We start from the raw sequence: 25,604 nt of genomic DNA, 5'->3' as shown, positions 1-25,604 counted from the left end.
AAAACAACTGATTTAGGGGAATTGTTATAGATATTTTTTCTCTTAGGTAGTCTTTTGATAAGGATTTTCTGATAAGATAATTAAAAATTATCAAGAATCCCTTGGCAAGGACCTAGAAAAAATATGTTCTATATAGGCATGATATTAAAAATATTTAACAACTAATATTTCACTGACATATACCAGTAAGGATAGACAGCACAATCAGAATGGATATTGGCCATAATCAACAGCTGTTTCATTATTGGCATACTGCAGCCAGATTCTATCTTGTCAGTTAAAGGGAAGATTTAGTTGTAATCAACCATGAAGAATATAGCATTGAAATCCACTTATAATAATTGAGGGATGATGTCTACATAAGGATAAATCCATCACTCTTTATGGTAGTAAGTCATGGCTCCACATTGAGTAGCTTATCTTCTAAAATAAAATTGAGTTACAGAACATGGGTTAAAAATACTATAGATACTAAGAAAGTATACCATTAAATTCAAGCAAGTTGTGCTTTTTAAAAAATCTTCACATCCATAGGATTCATCCAACAGAATAAAAAGTGGAGACTCAACTGAAATAATTTAAAAATAATGAAACATAATTTTAGAAACTGAAAATTGTTGTTTTCAAGCTTTGTTCCAAGGAGATATGACATAAAAGGCAATGAGAGCACATGAAAAAAAAGTGTTTGTTTATTTGTTTTTGTTTTTGTTTTTTTTTTTTTAAAGATTTTATTTATTTATTTGACAGAGAGAGATCACAAGTAGGCAGAGAGGCATGCAGAGACAGAGAGAGAGAGGGAAGCAGGCTCCCTGCTGAGCAGAGAGCCCGATGCGGGACTCGATCCCAGGACCCCGAGATCATGACCTGAGCCGAAGGCAGCGGCTTAAACCACTGAGCCACCCAGGCGCCCTATTTGTTTGTTTTATCTGTTCTAGAACCTTTCAGTAACTTGAGAGGTATCAAGGTCTTACGTCATGAAAGTAGTACAAGTAGGTTTATTTTACAACCCAAGCAAATGAAAATATATATAACAGAGAAACTGAAACCAGACACATTTTAAGACTAGCCTGAATTCATAAAAAGCCTAAATAAGCTATTCTTGAAGAGATACAGTCTTGTTTTTCTATAAGTACACACAGTTATTTAAACAAGTTATTTTCAAACCATTTTAAGCAGAGCTCCTATGGGTCGTCATTTTAAGAATTAATGAGGCTGACTTGTAATTAAAATCATCCATTTATGTAAATATTTGTTAAAAATCTATAAATGATTATACTTAGGTTATTTAGAAGTCCAATATAATCTCCTGTAATTTCACCTATATTGTTAATTTGATTAACAATTGCTTTTTCATAGTATATACCCCAGGCTTAATTATCATAAATCATAAATTAGTATTGTCCAAATTATTGAAGTCTGACTTTCTTAAAAATGAATTCCTTTAAACGAAAATAATCTCCATCTACAAAAACTGATGAAACATTAATCTCTAGGAAAACACTGTTTTGGCATAATACTTTAAGATTTTTAAATTTAGAGAGAGAGAGTGTGAGTGTGGGGGGGGGGCAGAGGCAAAGGGAGAGACAGAGGGAGAGAAGCAGACTCCCTGCTGAGCATGGAGCCCCATGTGGGGCTTGATCCCATGACCTTGAGATCGTGACCTGAGTGGAAAGGGTTGCACACCCAACTGACTGAGCAACCCAGGTGCCCCTTGGCATCCTGCTTATTATAAACTGTCTTGGCTGTGGTAGACTTGAGAGTTAAATATGCCAGCCATGTGAACTTAAGCACACCTTTCCTTCCAAATATATATTTATATCCTTTCATTTTTTCAGTAAATATTATTAATGTTCCTTGGGTTACAGGTATTATTTTGAGTTCAGAAGATAAATGAGTGGCCAAAACAAACTCTCTACTATCATGGAATTTACATTCCCAACTGTCTAATGGAACAAAACAGATAACAACACAATAAATAAGTGAAAATATTATGTTAGATGGTGAAGAGGGCTAAGGAGATAGTTATGGAAGGGGAAGGGCAAATGTGTTATAGAGGATTGTAATTTAGGTAGGGTCACCAGGAAAGGACTCATCAACAGGGTAATTGAGTAAAAATTTAAAGAAGGTGAGAGAATGAGATGTGCTAATTCTTAAGGAAGAACATTCTAGCATAGGAAATATAAAGTACCAAGATCTTCAGACAGTAGTTTACTAGAAATGTTAGAGTGATAAAAGAAGAAAAGCAATTGGAAATGGGAACTAGAAGAAACTGTGCCAGATATCATGGGACTTTGTAGACTTTTATGACTATGGTTCATGTTCTGACAGATAGAGAACCACTGGAGGGTTTAAAGTAGTCCATTGACATTACCTGCCTGTAGTTTTAGAGACATCACCATTCTTGCTATGCTTCAAGTAGACCAAAGAGGAACAAAGGGCAGAACCAGAGATTTTAATAGGAAAATACTATAATAATCAGGAGTAAGAGAAAGGTGATTTGGTCAGGTTAGGATCTGTGAAAGGCAGTAGAGTTAGTTGGATTGTGATTATATTTTAGAGGTAGAATGATCAGGAATTTTCTGATGAATTAGATGTTGGATGTGAGAGTAAGAAAGGAGACCAGAATGATTGTAATATTTTAAAAATAATCTTTTATTTTTAGAATAATATTCTAAAATATCTAGAATATCTAATATTAGATATTAGAATATTAGATGTTCTAGATATTTTAGAATAGTGTTGGAACTACCAAAAAATTACAAAGATAATACAGTTTCTGTATATCCCACATCCAATTTTGTATATTACTAACATCTTACTGTTGCATGGCACACTTTTTATAATTAATTAACCAATATTGATACATTATTATTAATTAAAGTTCATACTTTATTCAGATTTCTTTAGTTTTTGCCTGATTTCCCTTTTCTGTTCCAGGATCCTATCCAGGATACTACATTACATTTAATTGTCATGCCTCCTTAGAATTCTTCTTAGATGTGACAGTTTCTCAGACTTTCCTTATTTTTGATGACTTTGGCAGTTTTAAAGAGTACTAGTCAATTTGAAGAATGTCACTCAGTTGAGATTGGTCTGATGTTTTTCTCATGATTAGACTGGAGTTACATATTTTGGGGAGGACTACCAGAGGTGCAGTGCAATTTTCATCACATCATCTCAAAGGTGCCTTTAATGAACATGTCTTATCACTGTTGATGTTAAACTTAATATTTGGGTAGGGTAGTTTTTGTGAAATTTATCTACCATAAAGTTATTCTTTTTTCTTCCTTTCTATGCTGTGCTCTTTGGAAGAAATCCACAGGTACAGCCAACATTTAAGGAGTAAGGAGTTAATGCCTCACTCTTTAAGAGTTGAGTATCTACCCAGACTATTTGGAATTCTTCTTTTTGGGATGTTTGTCTTTTATCCCTATTTGTTTGTGTTATTGGTATGGACACATGGATATTTTATACTTTGGGTTAAAATCCAATACTACTTAAATTTGTTGCTCAGTTGTTCCAGAATTAACCATTGGGAACTCTTTCAGTTGGCTACTATGTCCCTTTGACATACCACCATATATGTGTAGGTGGAAAGAGAGTGAACATGTGAGTGAGTGAGAGAGCAGGAGAACAAGAGAGTGAGAGAGAGTATTTGCTTACTTTTTGACACAGTAACATTATTTAGGCTTATCTTTTAAGGTTCTTGCTCCAGTCCAAGAATTAGTGATATCTCCAGTTAATTCTGGTTCCCTTTGTTGGAGAATGTATTTGAAACCAAAATTTGGGTGTTGGGTGTGCTCATTACTACTGGGGTGTCATAGATTCTGGTCCTCTTAGATCACAGAGCCAGGAAATATATGCCTGCCTGCTAACCTGTGTATATATACGTATATATAAATATTTCTCTATGTAGACAACTGTATTTCTATTAAGCTAAACATGAGTTCATACTAATGTCTTCACTTCTAATTCATTACCAGATACCATGTTGATCATTACATCCATGTCCTGTTGCTTATTGGTGATTTCCTGCTCCAACAATGGGACACCTGGTTTACACCATCTGCCATCCATGTACAAAATTGTTCAATTCCAGTATACATGTGTGGCAGTTTCAGAATTATTGACCTATACAACTGTGTCATATAAATTTATTAATAAAGTACAGTGCTTATATATTATACTTGTGCCCTTAATCTTACAGACTCTATTCATTTCTAATGTTACTTAAGTCAGCACCTTTGCCCCATCCCCTTCAGTGAGGGTATTTCATACATTTGTAAAACACTTAGATCGTTATCACATTCTATACTCCATTCTGAAATCTTCCAACCTCCTTAATTTTTTTAATTAGCATGCATTAAGATGTTGTGAAGTTTTGTGGGTTTTGACAAATGCATAGTTTCATATATCTACCACAGTAGAATCGTACAAAATAGCTAAAAATCTCCTGAGCTTAATCTACTGAACCCAACCCCTCTATCCACCACTTAATGCAAACTCATGATTTTGAATTGCAGAGTACAAGGCTTTAAATAATCTTACTCATTTGTATTTGTGTTTATAAGTTTCTTTAATAAGAATATAAGGAGGAGGAACATGATTATGGTTGTTCTGGTTATATGTTGCTGCTTAACAAATTACCCACAACTCAGTCATGTAAAAGAATGTTTCTTGGGGCGCCTGGGTGGCTCGGTGGATTAAGCCGCTGCCTTCGGCTCAGGTCATGATCTCAGAGTCCTGGGATCGAGCCCCGCATCAGGCTCTCTGCTCCTTGGGGAGCCTGCTTCCTCCTCTCTCTCTGCCTGCCTCTCTGCCTACTTGTGATCTCTGTCTGTTAAATAAATAAATAAAAAATCTTTAAAAAAAAAAAAAGAATGTTTCTTCCCTCCTCTCTTTCTCGTTTTTTAATCACAAACTTGCAATTTCTGCAAGGCTTCGCGAGCAAGGCTTATTTTGATTCCTCTACTTTATGATCCAACTTTATCCTTTTGGTGAGTGGTCTACTTGTGTAAGGATGTTATCCAATGAAGATTTTGGAAAGTATGTTCAATCCAATAAGTATTTATTGAGTACTTTTTATGTATAAGGCATTCTGCTAAGCAAGGTGATGAATACAAAAGATAGTAAGGTCAAGAAGAAGAGATTCCTGTCCCCAAGAAACTTGTAGAACTTATTAATTTTAATGGATATTTAGAAGCTATAATAAGAACCAAAATAGCAGCAGCTTCAATAAGATAAAGTTGTTTTTATTTTTTAAGCTACAATCTAGTATAAATCATCCAGGATCAATACAGTGCATCCATGATGTCAAGGACCCAGGTGTCTACTAGTTGTCTATGTAGCTGCTTCACCATTCTTAGGTTGTTTCACAAACACTGTCACATTTGGGTGATGAATGCCAGAAGAAAGGATGGAAAGAAAACATATCACTCTCTTTAAGGTCACATATGGAAAGCACGTATATCAGTTCAGCTTGCATCCCCTTGAGATTTTTGTCACAGGACCACATCTACCTTTGAGGGAGGATAAGAGAGTATTTAGATGGAAAGCCCATTCAAAGATTATATTACTGAATGTAGGTGGGGAGAATATTTCCACAAAGAAAGTATAAACCATTTTGAAAAAATGACTATGATGTAAAGAAGAATGTGATAGGCATTATTAAACTGATATAAACAGCGTGGTTTAGGAATTCAAATGAGATAGAAATTAATTCTGGATTTTAATAAACAGGAACGTGTAGATACACTATTCTGAACATTTAATTATGACTAAAACTTTGAAAGACTGAATTCTGATACTCCAGTTGAATTTTAAGTCATGCTTCAAGAGTGAAAGTTGCTGGATGATAAAGTGGGAAAGGGAAATCAGCAGCCAGTTGTTGTAGATGACTTTTACTTTTAGGATATATTCTGAAATGAGATTTGTGGATAGGTTAAATGTATAGCACATAATAGATTATTAATAAATATTAGATTTCCTTACTTAAGGATTTAGATATAATTCATTTAGATTTAATACTTTTACTGAATGTGTTAATTATTTTTAAATAAAGGAAGTAGCTTATATAACCTTACTTTGGAGAAGTTGCTTCAATAGTGGACATCATTCCTCCATGGGCACTTGGTCTCTCTTCCTGCAGCAGACGCAGGGCAATTGGCCTATGTTCACTGCTCTCATGACCCAGTAGAAGGATCCTGTACACCCTCCACAGAGGGCAGACATAGCAGTAGGGCTGGCCGGGTGCCACATGCTTATGCAGAACATAAGAACATATATTGGGCTTGTAAAAAGGAAAAATATTCCCAAACAAGTTGACAAGCCCAGTGGAAATTACGAGGGCTCTTTAACTCTTGGTAAGGAATTGTTCCAAGTCCCAGCCTTATGTGGCTGAGTGGGGGCTGAAAGGCTGTATGTATGAGATGGCTTTTCTCAGCACAATTCCCCCCATAATTTTAGAAAAAGTGTAAAGAAGCTGATAGAAGATAAATTACCTGGATGCACTCTCTTTCTTTAAAATAATTATTTGGAAAAATGCCAATAGACAATATTACAGCATAGGTCTTACAGAATAGTATATTCTATTACATGTGAAAATTATAACTAATTACTAAGCATTATATCATATTTATCTTCTTTTAATTATAAAATTCAAGCTTGAGTCAAGTACTCTGGCATTGAAAACAAATTATTTTTATGGCACAGTATGATTCATTGACTTTTTCTGTGTGTTCTTGTTTTGGTATTGCATTGATTTCTGCTTTTTTTTTTTTTTAAAGATTTTATTTATTTATTTGACAGACAGAGATCACAAGTAGGCACAGAGGCAGGCAGAGAGAGAGAGGGGGAAGCAGGCTCCCCGCTGAGCAGAGAGCCCGATGCGGGGCTCGATCCCAGGACCCTGAGATCACGACCTGAGCCGAAGGCAGAGGCTTTAACCCACTGAGCCACCCAGGCGCCCCTTGATTTCTGCTTTTATCTTATTATTTCTTGTATTTAACTTGAATTTATTTTGCTCTTCTTTCTCAAGATGGAAACTTAGATTATTTGAGTTATTTGTTCTTTTTTCCCTTTTGGGGGATATTTGTTCTTTTTCTAATAAAGACATTTAATACTATAAATTTAATGCTTTAATAGCAGCCCACAAATTTTGACATATTGGATTTCCATTTTCATTATATTAAAAATTTTCTCAACACATGTATTTATAGATTATTGTTTATTTTCTGAAGATTTGGGTTTTTTTCCCTACATTTCTTTGTTTTTTTCCTTGCAGTTTTATTCCACTGTGATCTGAAAATTTATCTTGTATAATTTTAGTTCTTTTCAATTTGTTGAGGTTTGTTTCATGGCCCAGAATGTGGTCTATCTTGGTGAGCATTCCACTGTATTTGAAAATAATGTGCATTGTGCTCTGATTGGGAGAGTGTTCTCTAAATATCAATTAATATGATAGTATTCTTCAGGTCTGCATATCTTTATGAATTTCTATCTGCTTTTTCTACCCATAATTCAAAGTGGAGTATTCAAGTTTCTATTTTTCCTCAGTTCTATCAGCATTCCTTCATGTGTTGTGAAGTTTTGTTTTTGGGTGCATAAACATTTAAAATTGTTATGACCTGTGTAATGATAGCGAATCTGATTTCCTTATAATTATGTAAGTCCTACTAATATTCCTTGTCACTGAAATCTGTTTTTATTTGACATTAAGATAGCCACTTCACCTTTTTTGCTTAGTGCTTACATGACTGACTTATCTTTTCTATCTTCTTATTTTTATCCTATGTATGCCTTTATATTTAAAATATTTTACAATTTCTATAATTGGTTCTTATTTTATCTTCCCATCTGACAAACTTTACCTTTTAATTGGGATTTTCAGATCATTTAAATGTAACGTAGTTAATGTTACTTACATTCTTTTAAAAAATTAATCTGCCATCTAGTTATCTCTCTCATCTATTCTTTGCTTTCTAAATTTTTTTTATTGAGTATTTTTGTGATTTTATAAATGTCCACTATTGGATTATTAGTGATACAGTTAAAAGAATTTTTTTTAGCAAATGCTCTAAGATTTGCACTGTAAATTTGTAACATCACAGTCAGCTGCCAAATACTACTGTTTCACTTAATGTATAATTCAAGCAGCTTACAACACTACAATTACATTTGCTCCTTCTCATTTTTATGCTACAATAGTCACTCATTTTATATCTTATATCTTACAGACCCGCAATTGTGTTACTACTTTTGCTTTAGAGGGTCAATTATCTTTAAAATGATTGAAAATAAGAAAAAAAAAAGTCTTTTATGATTACCTTCATTTTATCATTTCTGGTGCTTCATGTTTCTTTGTTCACATTTGCATCTGATATCATATTTCTTCTGCTTGAAGAGTTTCCTTTAACATTTCTTGTTATATATTGTAATGACAATGAATTCATCTTTAGTTTATCTGGAAAAAAAGACTATTTTGCTATCATTTTTGAAAAATACTTACACTAGGAATGGAATTCAGAATCAATAGATTTTTCTTTCAGTGCTATAAAGATTCCATGCTTTTGTATTCTGACTTAACCACTGATAAGAAGTTTGTGGTAATCTTTATCTTTGTTCTCCTCTATGAAATGTTTCATTTTTATCAGCAGCTTTAACATTTTCTCTTTTTTCCCCCCAGCAGTTTGACTATGGTATGTCCAGTTTTGAAGTTTTCATTTTGTTTTTAATGTGTTTTTCCCACATATTCTGAATTCTTTATTCTGTGTTCTCCAGTCTTTAAAAAAAAAATGTCAGTTTGGATCATTTGTTTTGCTTATGTTTAAGTTTACTGATTGCTTAGCTGTTTCCACTCTGGTAATGAGTATTATCAAAAAAATTTTTCATTTCTGTTACTGTTTTATTTTTATTATTATTTTTACTGTTTCCATTAGAGTTTTAGTTTTCAGCTGTCTGGTGAAATCCCTTATCTGCTCATACATACCCTCTACCTTTTCTTCTGATCATTTAATATGTGCATTATGGTTATTTTTATGTTCTTGTCTGATAGTTTCAACTAATGGTTCAACACTAAGTATGATTCTTTGATTGCTTTATCTCTTCACAATAGGTCATTGTTCATGCTTTTTTTGTTTGTCTCATAATTTTGCTTGTCTCATAATTTTTTATTGAATGCTATCATAATATATAGAAGAGTAAAGACTGAGGTTGATAGTGTCTGTGCCAGAAATGCCTCTTCTTTGTTCTGACCCTTAGTATGAATCAGTCTCATCAGGAATTGTGCAGGGTTTAGATCTTCTTGTTGTTATGATTCCCTTCAGTGCAACAAAAGCCACAAATTTATCCTGCGGTTGGGAAGAGTTACCTTGTGTTTTTGTCAGCATTTTGCTCCACTCTCAGCTTTAGAAGTTTTTCACACATGTTATGCTTTTGACCCTTCTCTAGTGGGAGATGGCTGTTGCTTGTTACTTGGATTTGTTTCATGTTAAGCGCCAAGAAGAGTTCTTCTTGCACTTGTTTTGTGTGTATTCATCTTCAGTGTTCAGCATGCTTTGTGTTTCTGGGTCTCAAAGGTGGATCCGTGCTTGCATTCGTCCTTTCCTTCCTTTGGTAGCCAAATCATGCTTTGTGTTTGTGGCTGATCTGGGGCTGAGTTATAGAATTCCTTTCCCCTTATCTGGTGCTGGCTAGTCTTTGCTTGCTATTGGTACTGGGTCTTGAGGTCAAGAGACTTTTTTTTTTTTAGATTTTATTTATTTATTTGAGACAGAGAAAGCACAAGCTGGGAGGAGGATCAGAGGGAGAGGGAGAAGCAGACTCCCCACAGAGCAGGTAGCCCAATGTGGGGCTGTATTGCAGGACCTTGGGATCATGACCTGTGCCAAAGGCAGATGCTTCTTATTTAACCAATTGCGCCACCCAGGTGCCCTTCAAGAGGCTTTTCTGTTCTTCCCAGATGTTTATAGAGTTTTTGATTATATACTTTGATTATATACAAAGGAACTTTGCCTTGTTCTGTGACTGAGGAGTATTTCCATCCCAATCCTGGTGGCTGTGAGTTTTGATTCTATCCTATAGCATTATAATGAATTTTTACCTCTATCCCAGTGCATGAGAGAGTTTGCTGTTCTTCTCCAAGTGGCTTAAAGCTTTTACTTCATAGAAAGAAAGGTATAGGGAAACATACAAGACTTTCCACAACAGCTGATTATATGCTGAATGCCTGTGCCAAGTGAGAAGAGCTCTCTCATCAGTACCTCCCACCCCACACTGAATCAGTCTTCCTCAGGAACACATGGGGGAATGCCGTGGAAAAGAGCTTGCAAATGAAGGCAAACTCCCCTTGTTTCTGGGTTACCCGTTATAGAACTGACATGCCCCCCCATACTATTCCTCTAAAATGTTGTTAAAGTTTTAGCTTATTTATTTTTATCTGTTCGTTTGAAGGCTGTCTCTTTCTCTTATGCTTTGACATGGGTGAAATGGTTTGTGTGTGGTGTTTCTACTCTTAGAGGCTTGTCACGCTGTAGAATTTAGTTTCTTGATTGCTGGAGACCTCAGGTCTCTGATGGGCTTTGGAAAAGTTATAATTTTGTAGATTGTCTTTCTCTCATTACTAGTGAGAAGGCAGATTTTCTTGTGGCTTTCTACATCTTCGTCCTAAGATAGAATCTTTGTCCTAAAGTAGAACAAAACTAATTGTAATAGATTCTTATTTTCATGCTATCTTAATGAAACATTAAACGTTCTCTTATTTTATTCAGAATTTTAGTTGTTATTAATGAAAAGGTCTTCAGGATGTTTAGTTTTCTATGCTACTGGACTAGTATTGATTAAGTCTTAAAACTGATAGTAAAACTATATAATTAAATATTAGTGCTAAATATAAGGACAATCACTAAAGCTTTATAATTACTATATATAATTTCCAACCCATTGCTTCTCGGCCTTTTGGCTAAGATCAAGTGTATAATTTCCAACCCATTTAAAAACACATGGAATTTTACTAATTTGACTAAAGGTAGGGTATGTAATAACATTACTTTTCATCTAATTTAAAAAAAGAGTTGTATGCATTATTTCAGAAGATCCCCTTGAGTAGGAAACGTTGTACATGCTTTTAATTTTTTTTCTAAAATTAGATTTTTCTAGAAACAATATCAGACTGTCTTCTCTGGAGACAAAAATGGGAATATTTCACTTCTTTTAATGTCTGTACTGGAGAAAGAACAGCATTTTAATTAGACTGTTCGTTATTAGTGTTATTATTCATCATTAGCTCTTCAACAACATTTATTAAAAATAAAAATCTAACATTAAGGCAGATTAGTCTACTGAATGGTGGGATTTTAGTTACCTTTTTTTTCCCAGGAAAAATATTTTTTTCTGACCTTTGCTTTTAGCACTAACAGAAATGTCTTTTTAATGCATGAAAATCCATTATACTTTCATGTTTGTGCTACACAGTTCAAAAATGCTATCAATGTCATTTCCCTCTTTGCATGTATTTTGTTATAGAAATAATGGAGAAATGTGTTACCACAGGTCATCTTTATGTAGATGAACTGGTAATGGTGATAAAGATCTTGAAATACTTAGTTAATTCTCACATTTTACTTTCAGTATATTCACATTCATCACTTCTAGATACAGTAAAGGTAACATGGTTATCTTTGATTTTTTCTTAAAATTCTGAATTGTCTTAAGAAAAACATATATATAGTTATTCTCTCATAGAAGCTTCAAGCTCTAAAACTCATTGACTCTCTAGTATCAGTTATTAAAGGGGGCTTAGAATATGGTGAATCTGTCTTAAACCCTATTCCAAAAGATTTTCTAACTGAAATATAAGTACATGACAGTTCTCTAGCTAGAACCACAAATGGTGAGATATGATAAAACTTCATTATCTTATGTAGCATACTGCCTGGAAAAAAATTCTCTCGATTGTAGAGTATGATGAACAATTTAAAATCATACTCTTTGTAAGTTCCCTGATTTACAATTCATGCCTATAAATTCCCTTTAATATGTAAATATCTCGAGGAATTATTTGTAGAACGCTCAGTTTAGAGGTTGTGTTTATAGCCACTTAGAATAATATTCTGAATTAGTTTGATTTTCTTTCCATCCTGCAGATAGAAGAAAACAGTATGGAAAGAATTTTCAGCCATCCTAGCATGGACTTTAATTAAGTAACAGTGAGACCTCCATTCCTTTAGTCATTTACTACCTTTGATATAGGCACTCTGTTAGATACTGATAACACATAGATAAAACCTGCAACTCTTGATCGTAAAATGATTATATAGTGATAATTTTAAGCTGGTAGGAAAGCAGAAGCTAAAATAAATAATGAATACAATGGAATAATTGCTATAGTGAGAGCATGGACAAAATGCAGTGAAAGCACAGGCAAAGGAGAAGTTAATTGTATTCAGAAGTATTAGGAAAGACATCTTTGACAAATTATATGGTACCATTGAATAACTCCTGAAAGAAAGAGTAGACATGCTGGTCGCATATCAAGGCCTAAGGATTAGATGGAGAGCAGAACTCTTAAGGTAGATAAGATGGCATGTCCAAAATCTGGGAAAATACGGAAGTTTGAAACATCAGGGAAACGTACAGTATGTCTGGACTCATTGGGCAGAAATTTGAGTGCGGAGATGGAAGAAAAGGAGACTGGAGATAGGGATGGATCAAGTAGTCAAAGATTCTACAAGTTTTAGGCTTCTGCCTTAGGAAGTAGGAGGCGGCCATTGGAAAGTTTAAGACCAATCGGAGGATTCGATTTGCATTTCAGAAATAGAATTGTGATTTCACTGTGATAGATAAAACCACATGGGGCAAGATTATTCTTTCTATATTCCCCAAACACTATTAGAGAATGGGTATGTGTTGAGCACTAGGGATATAATAGCCAGTGGAATTTACAGTTTAGGGGAGGAGCTGCACAAAACTCAAGCAAAGATATACCCTTTAAAAATTAGGAACTTAGTGATGGAAAGGACTTTAGCCAGTGGTCAGGGAAGGACACTCTTAGAACTTTCATTGCTATAAACAACACATTATGTGTGACAAATCTTACAACTGATTTATAGCTACCAAATTGTCATGGCACTTGAGCTGAGAATGTTGAGGAGTTCTCAGGTAATATTCAACCTGGAATTTGTTCTATTACACCCCGATCTAGAAGATTTATTAAAACCTTTTCACTGCAGGTGTATATTCAGAAAAAGTATTTTCATAAAAAGAATTTTTCAAGACTTGAGTTGAAAATAACCACAATTTTGGAGACTATTGCGTTTGTATTAATCTTCAAATAGAAAGAGAAATATTTGAAGTCTGTAACTAAATATTTAATTTTGAGCATTTATAAAGCTATGGAAAAGATATTGCACTGAAGTTAGCATAGGAGGCCTGATATAACAGAATAACCAGATCTGTATGAACTAGTAGTGATTACAGTGAATCATGGACTGGTTTCATATACTAAAGTGGGTCAGGGCACAGTGTAGAAACAGCTGTCACAAAAAAGTCTCCATCATGGATCAGGAAAGACATTTTATAAGCTTCTCTGGTCAGTGATGGGGCATATGTGATTCAAAACAGAACCACAACCTATTGTCTTTTATTTTACTGTATGTGTGCATATGGTTTCCTTCTCCAGTAACTGTATTTTATTTTATATGTGTGACTTTTATTTTTATGTGGATCTATATATACTTAAGTTATTTAGTATAAAACTATAAACTATAAATTTTATAATGTAGGTTTTCTTAACTAAAAATTTTAAATGATATTCCAAGTAATCTTTTACCACCTTATCTGGATTGGTTAGATTCTGTAACAATTAAATACACAAAGTAAGCAACACCTGTTACCTAATGATATATGAGCAAGGCCTATTCCTATATGGTGTGTTGGCAAGTAATTAATGTTTGTTAAATTAAAAGGTTGTTTATGTCTTTTGGAAATTGTTATATTATAGTGTAGTATAGCCTAATAGTGTTGACTTAGTGTTGACTTCAAGCTACCATTTGTTAGCTTGAACTTTAGGCAAATTACTGCCTAATCTTGCTATTTCAGTTTCTTCACATTTAGAATAGGGAGTGAAATGCTACCTACATATATGCTGCCTATGTATAGGCAGGTTGTAAGAATTCAATGAGATAAGTCACAATCTTTGCCACATATTAATTGCTCAATGTTTTAACTTCTGATTATTTAGCAAAAAAAAAAAAAGTGAATTGTTTCCCTAAAGAAAAATAATTTGCTATCTAAAATCAAAAGTAAATTTGGAAAAATAGGTTCATTTTGCTCTGATTAGAGTAACAAATCTGTTTTCGATAATAAGGTCATCTCATGATGAAAAGGAGGAGGGAAAAAACTCTATCCTCTATGTTGTTCAAGGAGTTTCATGTAAAAACTTTTGGTAATCACAGTGTGGATATATTGGTAACATAGTATTCATATGATGTTCCTTTTTAATGGGTTTATCAAGTTGACACTTTGTTAGTTTTTATTAGCATTATCATTTGGATGGTCATGAATATCATGGTTGAAGACCAAAATCTCTTAGTATGATTTTACTTAAGGGATTTACTTTAAGAAATGTTTCAAAAATCAAAGTTTACATTTATAAACTAAAATACTAATAAGAGAGAATGAACAACAATATGTAAATGAGTTGTTGTTCAGTAAAGTTCCCATTAAAATGAATCTCTTATTTGGGGAGAGGATTGGTGAAGAAAAAAAGCATAAAACTAGGGGCACCTGGATGGCTCAGTGGATTAAGCCTCTGCCTTCAGCTCAGGTCATGATCTCAGGGTCCTGGGATTGAGCCCTGCATTGGGCTCTCTGCTCAGCAGGGAGCCTGCTTCCCCTCCCCCTCTCTCTGTCTGCCTCTCTGCCTACTTGTGATCTCTGTCTGTCCAATAAATAAATAAAATATTTTTTAAAAGGCATAAAACTATGTAAGAATTCTCCTTGTTTTATAAATAATTTAAAAATCATGTCAAAATGCAAAAACGATGAGCATTATTTCATTTCACTTCTAGATATATTTGAAATGTAGGTGAATATTTTTAAAAGATTTTATTTATTTATTTATTTAGAGAGAGCGTTGAGGGGAGAGGAAGAGGGAGAGAGAAAACCTCAAATGGATCCCATGCTGAGCAGGGAGCCCAGTGCGTGTCTTGATCTCACAAAAATCATGCATGTCTAATCCAATCAAGAAATGGGTAGAGGACATGAACAGACATTTCTGCAAAGAAGACATCCAGATGGCCAACACAAACATGAAAAAGTGCTCCACATCACTTGGCATCAGGGAAATACAAATCAAAACTACGATGAGATACCACCTCACACTAGTCAGAATGGCTAAAATTAACAAGTCAGGGAATGACAGATGCTGGTGAGGATGCAGAGAAAGGGGAACCCTCCTACACTGTTGGTGGAAATGCAAGCTGGTACAACCACTCTGCAAAACAGCATGAGGGTTCCTCAAAACTTGAAAATAGAGCTACCCTACGACCCAGCAATTGCACTACTGGGTATTTACCCTAAAGATACAAACGTAGTGATCCGAAGGGGCACATGCACCCAAATGTTTACAGCAGCAATGTCTACAATAGCCAAACTATGGAAAGAACCTCGATGTCCATCAACAGATGAATGGATAAAGAAGAAGTGGTATATATACACAATGGAATACTATGCAGCCATCAAAAGAAATGAAATCTTGCCATTTGCAATAACCTGGATGGAACTAGAGGGTATTATGCTTAGCAAAATAAGTCAATCAGAGAAAGACAATTATCATATGATCTTCCTGATAGGAGGAAGTCAAGAGGCAATGTGGAGGGTTTGGGGGGTAGTAAAGGAATAAATGAAACAAGATGGGGTTGGGATGGAGACAAACCATAAGAGACTCTTAATCTCACAAAACAAACTGAGGGTTGCTGGGGAGAGGGGGGTAGGAAGAGGGCGGTCAGGTTATGGACATTGGGGAAGGTATGTGCTATGGTGAATGCTGTGAAGTGTAAACCTGGCAATTCACAGACCTGTACCCCTGGGGCTAATAATACATTATATGTTAATAAAAAATTTAAAAAGTAGAAAAAAAAAATGGGGCGCCTGGGTGGCTCAGTGGGTTAAAGCCTCTGCCTTCAGCTCAGGTAATGATCTCAGGGTCCTGGGATCAAGCCCCACATCGGGCTCTCTGCTCGGCGGGGAGCCTGCTTCCCCCTCTCTCTCTCTGCCTGCCTCTGCCTGCTTGTGATCTCTGTCTGTCAAATAAATAAACAAAAATCTTGAAAAAAAAGTAGAAAAAAAAAGTAAAAAAAAAAAAAATCATACATTTGTCACTGAAATCATGCATGACCTGAACTGATACCAGGAGATCAGGAATTGGGCACTTAACTGACTGAGCCACCCAGATGCCCCAAAATGTATCTGAATATTTAGGAACACTGAGAAATCTTGCTATTGCTATGTCTAAAATGTTTGGATATTATAGGTGAAAGTCCTCTATAATGAAATTAACTTAATTTTTAAATTATTTGTACTTCTCATTTGTTAGAATATTTTAAACATCTTGAAAGCGTGACTATATCTTAATTCATTTTGTATTTCCTTCAGGTTAAGGCATACAAACATTTGTTCAATTATTATAAGGTTCATGACAAGTTTCACTTATACCAAGTTTTACTCTAAATAGAGTATGTTCTAATTGGATTCTAATGTAAATAATTACCAAAATATCCTCATTTAGAATTTCACTAGGAAATAGATTTTTCTGTCACTATTAGGGCTTACTGAAAGATGAAAGTACAGCACATTTTTAGCCTATACTGACAAGGTTTTCAAGCTGATATTAATTGACCTCTTGTAGATATACTAGCTATTGGAAAGGTTGAAAAAATGTATTTCAAAGACCTGTAGTACAAAATGGAAAAGGAAAGAAACAATTTAAATTAATTTTTCAGAGCTATAAAATAATGAAAGCCAAATTTCATCTGAAACAAGGTATATATTTTTTATTTTGAAAATAATAAAATTGAACAGATATGGGTTTAAAAACTTGATCTTCATGGGCAATCTGCATTTTCAGTAAAAACTGGTGCTGGGATTGAATTTGGGGAAAATATTTGAGTGGGGTATGAGCATTTAATTAAAGTTAATATTTTGATTGTATTATTTGTGTGAAATAGAGAAAAATATATAGACTATAATTATCTTGGCCATTATTTCAGACAGGTTACTTGAACTCTTTCAAGGTTTTATTATTTTTTTCTCTTTCAATGTTGGTAATAACTTAATTTTCCTGTTGAAAACAATATCCCTAATGTCAGACCAGAATCCCTAACAGAAAGGCCAACTGCTGTAATTACTATGAAATTTGGTCTAACCTTTTTTCTATCACAGCTCCCTTAAAAAAAAATTCCCAGGAGCCAATAGTTCGTTAAAGCATTATGACCTGTGCACAAAGCATTATGACCTGTGCACTCTTTTCCTCAACATTTTTCTCTTGGCAGTGGAGAATAGAATTTTTACTGAATTTTGATTAAGTGGGTGTAGAAATGAATCTAATGCCTTGCCATTTTTTTTTTTTTTGGAAAATGTTAAGCATTCAAAGTTTCATAATATATTCTCCCATCCAAGTACTAACCAGGCCCGACCCTGCTTAGCTTCCGAGATCAGACGAGATCGGGCGCGTTCAGGGTGGTATGGCCGTAGACTCATAATATATTCTAAGTGGCTTTTATATCTGAAGAGTAAAAGCCTTAAGAGTGTTCCTAACATCCTACTTCTACTTTCTCTAGGAAATGTTTGACTCTATATGCAAGTTAAAAAATAAAAAACAAAAAACAAAAAAGCAAAGCAGGGGTGCCTGGGCAGCTCAGTGTGTTACGCCTCCACCTTCAGCTCAGGTCATGATCTTGGGGTCCTGGGATCGAGTCCTGCATTGGGATCTCTGCTCAGCAGGAAGCCTGCTCCCACGCTGTCTCTCTGCTTGCCTCTCTGCCTACTGGTGATCTCTCTCTCTCTCTGTCAAATAAATAAATAAGGAAATAATCTTTTTTCTTTTAAAGCAACAACAATATTGGGTCAAATGCTGAATTCTTACATTGTTTGTCATTGACAGGTGTTTCAATATTGTCTGTTCTGTGAAAAATGTTAGTGTCTTGTGGAAAGACAATTACATCTCTCAGCCCTACAAGACTTGGTCCTTATATTTCTTCTGTGATCATTTCTGTCTCTCTTAATTAACTTGTAGAAGTGGATAGAGCAACTAAGACCATAATATAATTGTATATGTTGTTGCCATAAGAGAATTTTATTTTTAAGAAGACATTATTTTCTGCTTCAGGGTAAAGATATATATTTTTTTAGTGTTATATTTGTCCTAAATTCAGCTGTGCTACCTAAGAATCTGGTTTTCATTATTTTTGATGAGGAGAGAACTGTTCCTAAGCTCAAATAAAGACATGTGAATATATTGGGTTGATGTTACAACTCAACACTTACGCTTGTTATTAGCTGTGACTATACTACCTGGCGTCCACATAATTTGCCATTTCTGAAATCTGAACTCAGATACACAGGACAGTTCTTTAAACATGGACACACACACACACATACACACACACACACAATCACCATTTCAAAATGATTATTTTAACCAAATGCAACTGGAACTGTGCAATTGTGAAATGTGTCATTTTCCCCCAAAGGAACTTCTGGGAATGTTGCCCAAATCAGACTTTTATCTTTGGAAACAAAACTTAAAATTTAGCAAAGATGTATTTCTTACCACACATACATATCATTATATGAAAAAATTAAGGCATCACATCATCCCTGGTATCTGGATTAGTTGAGTTGCTATTCAATTTTAAATGAGAAAAGGAAATTTTCTTTAAATTGAGAGTTTTCTCCCCAAAGACTTAGTTATGAAGTATTCCATAGCTAAGAGAAACATGTCATTAGATGACAAATAGAATTTTTTTCAGGAAAGGAGATATTCATGTTCATTATTTTTTAATCTTATCAAAGAAACTCTTGATTTTTATCTAAATTTAGATAAGCAAAGATAAAAAAGTAGTTTACTTGTTTCCATTTATAAGGAACATTCTATGTATCATCTAATTTCATCATTTATCTGTGTTCACCCTTATTAATCTTGTATCAGTATACCCTTGAGTCTTTGTAATAATTGCATATAACCAATGTGAATAATTTATCTTTAAGCACAAATATATTTGATCATATGTAATCTGCAAATTCATAGATGTGAATATTATTAAAATGAATCATTTGGAAACTTAACATTTGTGGATGGATTCCAGGCAGGCTCAATTTACTCTAATTCTGCTGCACAAAGTCTACAGAAATGTCTTATATCTAAATTCCAGCCTTTTTGATCCTTTTTAGTTATTAATGGCTTATTAGGGATAGAGTGATGACAAACTAGGTTATCTTGTTATAGATTGAGTGATATAAAACATGATTTTTACAATTTGTACTATATACCAACATAAAGTTCTTAAATTACTTTTTCCATCTTGTTATACTTCTGCTCAGAAAAATTTTCTAACCTCCAAGATTCTACGGTGAAATCATTACCTTGATATTAAAGGAATTTATATTACCACTTGCCTAACCTGTATTTTCTATTCAAATTTTGACCATATTCCTACATAAATTCTTCCAAGTAGTCATATTTATTTGTTAACTTCTGAACATTCAATCTTTTTATTTCTAGTTTCCCAGTTCATCATCCTTGGTGAATCAGGTGTAGAGACTGGAAATTCAGCACCATAGATAGTTTTTATAGTGTTGAAGTCAGGGGCTTCCTTTGATACAGAGTGAGACTTGCCAGTCTACCCACTGCAGAATCTGCCCAGCTCTTACAAGTGCCATGTCTGCTTCTTCCAGAGTCACTGCTATGAAGAAAGTGGTTCAGTAGTTCCAGCTGGAAACCAGACTCAACCACATGAAGGTTTCTCAGGCAGCAGCAGATTTGAAACAATTCTGTCTGTAGAATGCTCAACATGACCCCCTGGTGACAAGAGTATCTTCAGGTAGGAATTCCTTAAGACTACAGAACGTCTGTTCCTTTTTGTAGCAAAACAAATCTTTGGATGGTTTTCTAAACCACTTTTTATGAACCAGTGAGTATTCAAAAGAGAACTGAATTTGAAACCTATACAAATCTTATCCCTATAACACGTACCATACTATATAAAGTCCTGCTTTTGTCAGTGCTTCACATCTACCTCTCTGAATCTTCATAAATTTCTATTTCACAAGGCTAATTATTTATTTTTATTTTTATTTTTTTTATTTTTTTCCCCATTTTATTTATTTTTTCAGCGTAACAGTATTCATTCTTTTTGCACAACACCCAGTGCTCCATGCAAAACGTGCCCTCCCCATACCCACCACCTGTTCCCCCAACCTCCCACCCCTGACCCTTCAAAACCCTCAGGTTGTTTTTCAGAGTCCATAGTCTCTTATGGTTCGCCTCCCCTTCCAAATTTTTTTTTTTTAATAAACACAAGGCTAATTATTTTATATACACTGGCAGCAGTATACAATATAATACTTAGTGAAAAAAATAGTCATCCTTAATAACCCTGCTCTTTCTAAAAAAGCTTTATTACAGTATAATTAACATACAGTGTTATATTAGTTTTAAGTATACAATATAATGATTCAGTAATTCTATACATTGCTTAGTGCTCATCAAGATTAGTGTATTCTTAATATCCTTTATCCTTTATTGCAACCATTTCTTCACCCACCTCCCCTCTGGCAACTACCAGTTTGTTCTCTGTTTTTAAGAATATAGTTTTCTTTTTCTTTTTTTGTTTGTTTCTTAAATTCCACATATTAATTCCACATAATTAACTCCACATATTTGTCTTTCTCTGATTGACTTATTTCAGTTAGCATTATATCTTCTAGGTCCATCCATGTTACAAATGAGAGTTTTCAGTCCAGAATTTTTGTGGATCCCCAAAAGTCCAATTTGTGTTCTTATCTTTGATGTATTTAATTCATGAATGTCAAGGAAAACCGTTTCTCTTATCTCTTAGGTATTTGCTTTCCAACTAGTACTAGTAGTAATGTATCTCTTTTACATACATATTCTCTTATTCTGCATTATAGTCTCTAATATTTTTGACAGAGATCTATAGTTTAAAAAGCCTTATTAATTTATTGGGAGAGTCTGACTACATATGTGTATATTGGACATAACTGAATCCATTTTCTCTGTTTCAAGATGAAGAATTTACCTAGTTTTTTTTTAGCTTTCCAGTTTGTATTTGTATCTAACCTGTCTGCATCTCTTTTTGTAGTCAGTTCTGCTTAACGAAGTTACTCTTTACATTTTTTCCTGTCTCCTGATTTATCTCTTTATTTTTTCCAATACTGATTACTTTATCCCCTTTACTGGGACACGGATTCAACCCAGTGTCCACTTATTTTCTCTTTTCCCAATCATCCTCTCAATGATCACAAATTAGCATTCAGGAACAGGTTTTGACGTCAAAAATTATCATGGTCTTCCTATAGTCAGAGTTGTATAAAGAAAATAAGGATTTAAAATTTATACATTTTAAACTACTTTACATTAGCAATACCAGGGATATTAAAGAAATATAGTGCATGACTTACTGTTGAATAACTTGCAAACTAACCAGAAATATAAGGAAGCGGTCTTTTCCCTTTTATGGGTGGTTTCTTCTTAGGATGGGGACCTCTTGCCTCTGCCTGCCTTTCTTCCAGCTATCCTCCATTGACCTTAGGGTGTTGACCTGAGCTAAAACTAAGAATCAATGCTTAACCAACTTTGCCACCCAGGCATCCCAACATTCAGATTTTTAAACCAAAGCCTCTATGTAGGATTTCATCAGTTGACAGGAAAGAGTACAACTCTGTTCTCATCATCTTCCCCTGTCCTATATCATCCCTACTCCTTGATCATAGGACAAAAGGGATCTTCAAGTTCAGGGTTTCCTTTCAACAAATATGAAAACTGTGTAAGGAGAGGTTTAGTTCTTCTTGGCCTGATATGAGATGTTTACTACAGTTGGACTACAAGTTGATTTAAGTGTGAAAGGTCTTCCTTGGAGAATCAGTCTTTTGTGTAGGATCTTTCTATATTATAATCCTCCCACCAACTTGGATAGGGCTTTCTGTTTGAGAGGTCATTTCTTTATGTCAGGGATTATGTAGCATAGATACATTTTCAAATTGTTTACCCTTACCTTCTCCATGGTTTTTCTTTATGTAATATTTCCCTTGCATATTTACCCACTATTGGGCAAATATCTGGATAGGCAGGCCTCTGAACACATTGCTCAGGCAAGACATTACAAGATAGTTGATGATTCATTTTTATTATCACTGATAAGTTTATGCTTGCAACTAACATGTCTTATGGTTGAGTTTTTTTAAAAAGCCTTATATAGGGAAAGTATTTATAAAAAACTATAGAGAGGCATACAGTTAAATTTGAACTTTTTGAAAAGATCTTAGTATTTAATACTTGAGGTGATGTAAACTTTTAAACTTAAGAGTCAGCAGACATAAAATTAGTTCCACACAGTAGCTCATCTTCATCTGAATGTCGTATGAGTGACATAATCTGTAAATGATTTTAAACTGTAGAGTGCCATAAAATGTGAAACACTGAAATTATTGCTGGTCAGTGATAGTAATACATTTTTGTTCAGACCAGACTATTTAGAGCAAAGTACAGTGGTAAGATTTAGGAAAGTTTCATTATGGAAATGCGTCTTGATATAGGCTCCAAAGAAAATTAGAGTTGAGCAACCTACGGAGAAAGAACAGTTTTAAAGGTGGAGGAAGCTGGATGATCACAGCCTCATACTGGGGAACAGTAAGATAAATGATCAGATTGGGGAACAGCAGATTGGGGAACAGCAAGATAAATGGTCAGTTGGTATGAAGAACATACTGAAAGAAGAAAACATACTTCATACCTGTGATTAAAGAGATCTTCTTCCTAGAGATATAAAGATACATTAGATTGATATGGCCAAAGTAAAAGAGGGTTATATGAAATATATATTAAATTGCTCCTAATATCAACTATCAGCTAACATTTTAAAATGCTTTTTGTAAAGTAGGAGGGGCTAGTTTCATTCACTGCCTCTTGTAGCACTTTTAACAACCCTAGAATGAAAGGTATATTATTTTTCCAGAATCACATATAGACTGAAGCTTAAATATATTGGTTAACTAGCTTAATGAAAAAATGTTTAGGTATAGAATTCAGGTTTGAAGTCTGGCATTTTTGGTTTGGAGTACAGATTCTCTCTCTTTTTTTTTCCCTTTGCTCATTTTTTAAAATTTCAATTCCAGTGTAGCTAACCTACAGTGTTATGTTAGTTTCAGGTATAAGATAGTGTTTCAACAGTTTCATATACTACTCAGTGTTCATCAAGATAACTGTAGAGTACAGACTCTTAATCATAAAGCCATACTGGCTCTCTTGGCCAAAAGACTAAATGATAGTATGCAGAAATAATGAATAATTAGCCTCCAAAACTCACACAGCTTTAATAATTTTTAAGGTAAAATATTACACATGCAGAAACAACAATATAGAATATTTCACTCAAAGGCTTAAGAAATTTTAATATTGTAATGACATTTGTTTTACATCACTAAAGAAAATATTATAGAATTCTGTGAATTCTTTCTGATCCTAATTTCCTCACTCCCTAGAAGGAAAAACTACCAAGAATTTGGTATCTATTAATCCCATGCAAGATTATTTTTCAAAAATAAATTTATCCCACAATCTATTGTCTAAAAATAGTATATGATAATTTTTACAAGTTTTAAATGTTATGTGAAGGCGTACTAAGTTTAAAATATTTTTGAGGTTAATACCCAATTATGTGTATATATCTCTTGTTCATGCGTTTTAACTTATGTAGAGTCTTCTATTTTATGAATGGGCCACAATTTCCCTAATCATTCACCTCTAATGGATAACTAAACTGATTTCAATTTTTCTATTTTATAAATAATGCTGTCATGCATACAAGGATTAAAATATCTTCAGATTGGGTTACTACCATTCTGCATGTAGGGAGATTAGAAGTTGCCACTCTATCCTAACAAGAAGTAAAAAACTGAACAGACTGCCATCAGCAACTCTTGTTGGATTTGTAAGAGTGGAGAACACAGACCAAATCACTCTTCCCCATGACTGTGCTCCCAAGATTGGATAGACAGACAGGTGGATACAGAGATCATGGCTTCCCAGAGCAGAGACTTACCAATGGAAAGTGTTAGGATAGAAACCTGAGCTATAATTGACAAATTGCTGGAGGCTCAGTGTGGACAACTCTGAGAGTTAAAAACTCCAGTTGGACCCTGTCATAGGGGGACCTCTACCTCTATGCCATTGTGAGTATTACTTCCAGAAGTTCGACCAGATTTTCAACAGTAAATATGAGAGAAAAAATCCCTCATTTTTTCTAGCAGGGGAAGAGGAAAAGGATACATTTTGAAATACACCAGAGCACTCTGTTCTTAAGAAGTCCTGCCCTCAGGAGAGGCTAATCAGGTAGCATCTATTATGCTGGGGTTTTATCACCACCTAACTTATTTGGCAGGAAGGAAATAATCAGTTCCAATCAGCTGTTGATTCTATGTGAGAGAAGAGGAATATCTAACTTTAACTTATTCTAGCCCTCTTGTCCTACCTATGGTGGGGAAAGGGGACCGAGAATCATGTGTGAAGTTCACAATCCAGGGGCACAAGCTCACTAAAAGATTGAAACCTAATTATAGGATACTGAATGCTTCCCCTTCTCCACAACTTACCACCACATTATTAAAGGACTATTTAAATAGTTCCTTTTACCAAAGAAATAATGTCCAGCTGTTAAGAAAAAAGTACAAGACATACTAAAAAACAAGACAACAAAATTTTATTGAGATGGAGCAAGCACCAAAACCAGACATGGCCGGGATATTGGAATGATCAGATTGTGTTTAAAACAACTGTGATTAATATGCTAAGGACACTAAGAGATAAAGTAGACAGCAAGCAAGAACAGATGGGTAATGTAAGCAGAGAGATGGAAATCCTGAGAAAGAACCAAAAAGATATGTTAGAGATCAAAACTACAGTGACAGAAGTGAAGAAGAATCTATCTGGGCTTACTAGTAGACTAAGTTCCTCCTGTATTTAGATGGTCTTTACAAAGATGTGCTATGAAGACTTGGACATAAGAAGTTGCACAGAGGAATGAGATAGTGGATGCCAAATATGTCTCACAGGGAGTTATTCTTGAACACCAATATATATTAAGGTGACTTTTTCATCCAATGTCCAGAATGCAGTATAGGTGTGGCTATTTAAATGTATCATGCTTTTAAAAACCCATCTTTAAAGTTCTTCATGTAGGAAAAAGAATATTGGAAATCATGGGCAGCAAGGCATTTAACTTTTATTTAGTGTACTCTAGGGGTAATTCATCTTCCAGCGAATTTCTGAAGCTGCTAATTCTAACAGCTGGTGCACTTTTGTTGCACTTGAC

At 34.4% G+C, this 25,604-nt stretch overlaps 1 pseudogene; it reads left to right on the top strand.

Moving 5' to 3' along the window:
- The first annotated feature begins 19,933 nt into the window (after positions 1 to 19,933).
- LOC123951987 lies at positions 19,934 to 20,140 on the top strand (annotated as a pseudogene).
- The last annotated feature ends 5,464 nt before the right edge of the window (positions 20,141 to 25,604 follow it).

This window comes from Meles meles, chromosome 10, assembly GCF_922984935.1.
Source record: "Meles meles chromosome 10, mMelMel3.1 paternal haplotype, whole genome shotgun sequence".
NCBI classification, from domain to species: Eukaryota; Metazoa; Chordata; class Mammalia; order Carnivora; family Mustelidae; genus Meles; species Meles meles.
This window is presented reverse-complemented; position numbering and strand designations above follow the sequence as displayed.